This window comes from Gorilla gorilla, chromosome 10 (genome assembly GCF_029281585.2).
Source record: "Gorilla gorilla gorilla isolate KB3781 chromosome 10, NHGRI_mGorGor1-v2.1_pri, whole genome shotgun sequence".
Taxonomy (NCBI): Eukaryota; Metazoa; Chordata; class Mammalia; order Primates; family Hominidae; genus Gorilla; species Gorilla gorilla.
In genome coordinates, this window is record NC_073234.2 from 75,482,205 (window position 1) to 75,489,641 (window position 7,437).

At 37.0% G+C, this 7,437-nt stretch overlaps 1 pseudogene; it reads right to left on the reverse strand.

The window, feature by feature from the left end:
• Window positions 1-365: 365 nt before the first annotated feature.
• LOC101150402 (G/T mismatch-specific thymine DNA glycosylase-like) lies at window positions 366-1,690 on the reverse strand (annotated as a pseudogene).
• Between the last annotated feature and the right edge of the window lie 5,747 nt (window positions 1,691-7,437).

Here is a 7,437-nt window from a genome sequence, read left to right on the forward strand (position 1 = left end):
AGTGTTCCTATTTCTCCACATCCTCTCCAGCACCTGTTGTTTCCTGACTTTTTAATGATTGCCATTCTAACTGGTGTGAGATGATATCTCATAGTGGTTTTGATTTGCATTTCTCTGATGGCCAGTGATGATGAGCATTTTTTCATGTGTTTTTTGGCTGCATAAATGTCTTCTTTTGAGAAGTGTCTGTTCATGTCCTTCGCCCACTTTTTGATGGGGTTGTTTGTTTTTTTCTTGTAAATTTGTTTGAGTTCATTGTAGATTCTGGATATTAGCCCTTTGTCAGATGAGTAGGTTGCGAAAATTTTCTCCCATTCTGTAGGTTGCCTGTTCACTCTGATGGTAGTTTCTTTTGCTGAGAGAAGCACCATTCTTAAGCATGGCTTTCTTTTTCCTGTTCTTGTGTTCCACAGTGATTATTAAAGGAAGGAATTTGGTCTGTAAATGACTGGGTCATCCACTGCCTATTAGGAATGCCACTGAAAGTTGATTCTCCTCTTAACTCCAGGCTCTCAATTAGCCCATTTGAAGAGAAGCCGCAAGGTTCACTGTAAGCATCACCATATGCTGCCTCATAACCCAGATCATATTTTTCTTCCTTAACAGCCATCTTCTTTGCATCTTCTTGGGCAAGCTGTAGGTCAAATGTATATTGCACCTCTTGAACGTCCGTATTTCATTCAATGCCTTTCAACTGATAACTCTTAAGTCTTTCAGTTTTATGTAGTAATGAACTTTGTCTTGGGCTCGAGGAAACTGAGCACATCTTGCACTGGATGATGGCATAACATAGCAGAGAGTTTCTGTGTCTGGAATCTTATGGGGCTGAAGCCCAAATTCCAAGTTCTTAACCTTTACACCAAAAACTTCTTTACTAAAAATTTCATAAATACATTTTCCATTAAACACTGCTATTCGTGGCTGATATTTCTATAATTTCTGTATTAGAATACGTCCTCCTTCACGAAATTCTTTACTGGAGAGATCTTTGCTGCCAGGCGTGGTCCTTTCCACCATGTTGGTAAATCCAATACCATACTTCCCTGGTACAGTGTGATCATCCATATGGTTCAGCTGGACCTCACTGAGCCCTGACATAAACAAACACTTCCAAAAATGGTTTCCAGGTCCAGGGTAATGATGCCCTTTGTAAGCAGCCATTAGTCCCGGGTTTATGCCAATAATGACAATGTCCAGATTGAAGGTCAAAATATCGGGGAGAGTCTTGGTCAGAAGTTCAGCTTCTGAAGCACCATTAAAACGGTCTACTTTTCTTTTTACTTTAAATGTGTCTGTAATTTTTTCTTGCTTTTCTTTTGATTTTGCAGACTTGCCAGATTTTTTTGACTCAACAGGTTTTTTGGGTTCCACTGGTTGTTTCGGTTCTGTTGTTCTGGGTTTTCTTTTTCTTCCTTTTGGAGCCTCTTGCAACTGGTTCCTGAGCAGGAGCTGGGGCTGGAACTTCTTCTGGCATTTGCTGTTCATTCACAACTGCCATATTAGGAGCTTCAGCCATCAGTTGTTGAAATGGAAACGTATAAAAAGCTTGAGCTTGCTGAAGGGAATAGCTGCCCGCGTTCTCCGCTTCCATTCCCCAAGGCCGCTGATGCGTGCGGCTCCACCTGCCAGGCACACGGGCAGCCGGTCTCTGTAGTACCGCTTGGTACTCACTGCGGTAAGACAACCCCAGAGACCTCACCTGTTGACTTTTTATCCTACATGATGGGTCAAAACTGCTCACCATAACACAAAATAAATAGTAGGAAGAACAGCCACAGCCAAGTAAACAACGTGTGTTTTAGAACTCACACAACTCAGGAAAATGAGGTAGAGTCCTTTTTGGCAGAGTGCCTTTGCAATATGATGCACTAATACTCTTTAGCTGGGAATAAACGTAAGGTAGAGTGTGTGGAAGATACCACGTAGAGCATGGTGCGGGGTGTGGGGGAAGCCATATATATATGTGTATGTATAATGTAATATATGTAACCGTATATGTATATACATGTATATGTAGCAATATATGTGTATATGTATGTATATAATGTAATGCATATCTATATGTGTATGGTTGCATTATATAGATACGCAAACACACATATATACATATATATGTTAGTTTGTAAAGAAAAATATTTCAGAGACTTACAGACATTTGAGTTAGCACTATGTGCAGCATTATCAAATAGGTTCTGTCTGTATGTATTCCCTTAGATATGGGTTTCCAGAAAAAGCTTAAGCGAATAGCCCCAACAAATTATCATTAGGTTTAGATACTACACTTAGAGTTTCATTTCATTCTGTAATAAGGTGAGTTGATGGTGGTGCTATTTCAATTTATAACTGAGAAAACCAAAATCTGGATGCATTGTCAAAGGAACTGCACTAGCTTCTTCTGCCTCTCAGTATTTAGAGAATGCTCAGGTATTGTGATGGTGAAACAATTATTTACCATCTTAAATTACTTTGCCATGTTGTTAGTCACAAATCATCTATAGGCTGCATTCTTTATGTCATGCGCTTACTTTTAATTAAGCTCCTAAGGAAGCAGAACCAGCAAAGGCTATTGCTGTTATTATTCATGGTGCATTGTTGGCTAAGGCTCCTATAACAAATGTGTGACACAATATCACACATTGTAAATATTTATGAACTGTGCTACAAAGAAATTGAGATTTTAAAAATATTAACAAATATTATTTCATGAGAAAAATCTATTGTATAAAAGATAACCATATCAGATAATCTGTTATAATTATCAAGTGAATGAACTTGTTAAAAATGACTTGGCTATAAAATGTCATAAAACATAGCAGATTAAATCACTTTTTTGGAGTCTTGCCAGATTTTTTTTTTTTATGAGTTACTATATTGCTTTTATCAAAGAACTCCTGAAGGCAGAAAAGAAATTAGAACTGACTTGAAAATTCCCATCATGCTTCATTCTCTGGTGGAAATTTGCAGACCCTAATGGAGTTTGTTACATAATCAGCTTTAGGCATTCAATGGCTTCTTTTATTATAAAACAGAATTCTTGCCTAACACAGCCTCTCCTCCCTTTTTTTCGGCCCTCAGTTTCTGGAGTTACAAATGCACTTCAATAATGATCAAGTCATGCTGCAACAGGCACAGAGAACAAAGAAACAACTGCAACAAGAAATTGCTGAACTTGGGTCTGAAATCCCAGCATTAACAAAAAAGGTGAGATCAAAAATGTTCAAATGGGCGAGTTGATGACAAATTTGAGATAACTCCATTACGGGTTTCATACCTGCTGTTTTATCCTCGTTCTTCACAGAACACATGAAGAGTTGGTATTACGAAAATCATTATAAAACAATTACTTTCCATTTCTAATTATGTAATGTTTGGAAAACGTCCGGATGTAAATGTGTCATACTTCTTTTTTTAACTTTTGGGCTGTAAAATAATTAAGAGAGATGAAACTGAATTAATGTAATAAAACACTATCTGACATAAAATAAATTTTATAATTGATCCAACAAGTTGTAGATAGAACTCCTTAAACTCCAAGTAGCACTGAACTTTCAGATGCCATTGAAAATATGTTGCTGCTTTTTAATGACTTCAGGGGATTGAACAACGTAACCTTCTTGCAAATATTATACTAATTCCCCCCAAACCAAACGCAATATGCTTTTCTCATCGACAAAAACCAAGTTTCTCACTGTACAAATTTACCAAAATCAGAGACTTTTCTTATGATTGTGAGCTGGCTAAAATTTACCAAAGATAGGAAGATGATATTATCACCAAACATTGCTATAAATTTTTTTATTCAAGTATTACTATGATGGTGGCACAATAGTGTGAATGTAATCAGTGCCACTAAACTATACACTTAAAAATAGTTAAGATGGTAAATTTTATGTTATGTATATTTTACCACAATAAAAAAACACAAAGAAAGAATAATTATGCAATGATCACCTGAGCACAAGTTTAATAAAAAGAGCACTATGTTTAGTTTTGACATTTTATGAGAGCCCTCCCGGGATCTCCTGGTCCCTTCACAGCCCGTCCTGTCCTGACCTGAATTTTGTGTTATCGTTCCCTTGCTATCAAAGAAAGCAAAAGTCTTGCACATTAAAGAGCTTTATAAATGGAATCTTCTTCTATGTGTCCTTCGGCAACAGCTTTTTCATTCAATCTTTAGTTCCAGATTCATTTATATTGTTACATGTAGCTATACTTTGTATGTTTTCACTGCTTTATCACGCGGATATACCACAATCTATTTATCCATTTGCTGTCGATCTGTTGATTGAGGTTGCTTCTCATTTTATCCTTTTTTTTTTTGGTTATTACATATAGTATTGCTTTGAACCATTTGTCTTCCTGTACATATGGAAAAATTGTCACTATGGCATATACCTAAGAGCAAAACAACTTTTCTAGAAAATGCCAAATTGCTGTCTAGATATTGCTAAATTACTTTCCAAATTTACCCACTTACATATTCACCAGCCTTGTAAAAGTGCTGGGACACTCCATGTTCTCACTAGAGTTATAATGTTTTGCCTATCTGGTTTATGTAACATGATAGCTCACTGTGGTTTTAATTTTCAACTTTTCAACTTCCTGATTTCTAATGAGGCTGTGTATCTTTTGCTTTTTATTGGCCATTTGTGTCTTCCCTTCTGTGAAGAGCCTGTTCAAGCTTTTTGTTCATTTTTCTATTGAGTTCTTTGTCTTTTTCTAATTAATTTGCGGGAGTTCTTTCTGTGAGTGATGTGGATTGCAAGTCTTTTCTCCCAGTTTTTGACTTTTCTTTTCACTCTTTTTGGTGTCTGCATCGACAATTTTTTACATTTCTATTATGGATGAAATCATGAGGGAAAGAACAAAAGATATAGTTTTGGCAGTCTGGTCAGTCTGTTTCTCGTCTCATAAATCGCACAAGGTCTATCAGCCTAGAAGGTTCAGTTTGTATTTCTGTTGATTGAAGGCAGCAACTACATCTCAAAACTCAACTGCATCTCAGTCATCATTAAGCAATGTGTATGGTAGTATTTTAACCGTGCCTGGAACAAATGATTACTCCATCCATTTTCCTAGCCTGCTGCACATAGCTTATTCAGTAGCCATAGAACCTGGCAAACACATAAATGCCTATTTTCCAAGATGAGAATAAGTTGCAGACATTTAACACTTTTGTATTAGGAGAGTGCAGGTGTTGTACACAGACCTGGTTTCAAATACCTCCTCCTTCATTTTCCAGGCATAAGATCTCTATGCTTCCACTTCCTTATCTCTATATTGGGACTAATAGTTACCGCAGAGGGGATTTGAGTAGATTTAATTAGATAATCAACTTACAGTACCCATCATTTAATACATGCTCAATAAATGATAATTATTAGTGGGATTACCACTGTAAAATAAATGGCTATACCAAGAATCACTGTATATAGATACTTCAATTTTGTTAAACAAAAGCGTAGAAATTTAAACTCAAGGAAAGGTAAAAATTATCCCAATGAGATCTCAGATTTAAGAGCAGCAAGATAATGAGTTGTTGCCACAGCACCAGGGCCAATACCCATAAGGTGGGACAAGAGTACAAAATGTCGTCACCTGCTCCATCTGCCCTACCATTCCCCATTGTACTTCTAGCTTGATCCAGCTGTGATCCACTGTCAGAATGGAGTAACTAGAAAGTCGGTAGCTCAAGAGCACATTTTGTTCTCTTATTACACATGGAGCACTTCTTTAGGGGCCAGACTGGAATTTTTTCCCACCTCTCTGCCAATGTTGAGCACATGGGTAGCACAAAGGTCTGATCCTAAATCCTGAATGAAAAAGATATTATTGCCGCCCTTGAAGAGTTTAAAATCTAGTTGGGAAGAAAGCAATCCCTATAAAACAATTGGAGAGTAATGAAGAAAAGGAAACTGTCAAACTGTTGATTTTATTTTAATAGCTACATCCTATAAAGAGCTCACTGATATAGTAAAACTATTGTTAATTAAAATTGGTTATTTTTTCAAGATTTGCCACTTACTAAAAAAAAAAAAAGCAAGTGTGCCGTTAAGTACTGGTTTCCTATCCAAATGTTGTCAGTGGTGTTTTAACCTCATATCCTATCAGCTTCAAGTTAATTTGCTGCATTTTCTTTGTCTATGTTTTTCGTTATTTCAAAAAGTGTTTGTTCACTGGGTTGGTAGCAAAAGAGAATTAGTTCTTTGCAGCCTTAAGTGAACTGACCTGACCAAGGTTACTTACCAGCAGGGAGTCATTTTTACAGAAAGGACTGAAGTATTTAGACTGGTAGTTCTGTACTTCTTCATCTCACTGCTTTTCCAGCTCAAGTGGAGATCTATTTTTGTCTGGGTAGTTTAAGCAAGGTGTGATGTTAGTGCAGGGATGAATGACTCTCACAGGGAACAAGAACTCCGGCTTCCCAGTGACAGCCTGTGCCCGCCTCTCCTCCAGGATGCTCTCCTACTTATCAAGGGAATGAAGACAAGTGGACGTGGGTCCCGCTGTGTTGCAGCACCTTTGAAAATACTTGTGAAATATAAATCATTGCTTCCATTTCTGAAGCAATTGCAACAACTCTTTAGCCCAGAGAACGAGTAGAGTTTAGGAAGATAAATCTGAAAGACCTTTCAGGGGTTATTTTATATTAAGACACCCAGAAGGCAAAACTGAAATAACTGAAAAAGAAGAACACACACACACACCAAAAACACACCAGGAAACAACCAAAAGAAGCTGCTATTCCATTGTAAAATTTAGGATATACCTCTACTTATACAAGTTGCCCTGAAATAATGTTAGTGTGCTCCCAAGGTAGCAAATATAGATATAAACACCCAGCCAGCAAAATCGGCCCTCTGAATTTATAGATTGCCTTGTTTCCAAGGATAATGACTTAGTGAAGGTGTCAGCTGTCATAGCACAGCCATCACTCACTCAGCAATGGAAAAGAGTGCCTAGTGCTCATCCAAGCCTAAAGCAGGATGCTTATTGACTAACCAGGAAATGAGGCTTCTGATATTCTGTTAGAATGTTAAAGAGAAAAAAAAAACCACTGAAATATGTGTGATAGCTCACTGCTGAGTAAACATCATCATGCACAGCACACCTTTGCCAATCTTTCCTGAAGTCATTATAGGCTGCGTACCACCTTTGACAATGAAAAGCAAGTAGGTATAGCTGGCCTGTCTCCACTGCCCCAAAAGGGTGACTGCTTTTAGAAAAGGAAATATTATAATAAAAAGACACCCTTAACAGGAGATAAACTGGAGTATGGATTTCCACTATAATTCTTGCATTGTTATTGAAGTAAATGATTCTAAAAGAAATTAGTGCCTTTCTAATGTATTGATTTATTCACATATTTTTCTTGTTTCTTTTTAAAATAAATGCTTAGTATAGAATTAATTTGTGAGTCTGAGTTTGTTTTATTTT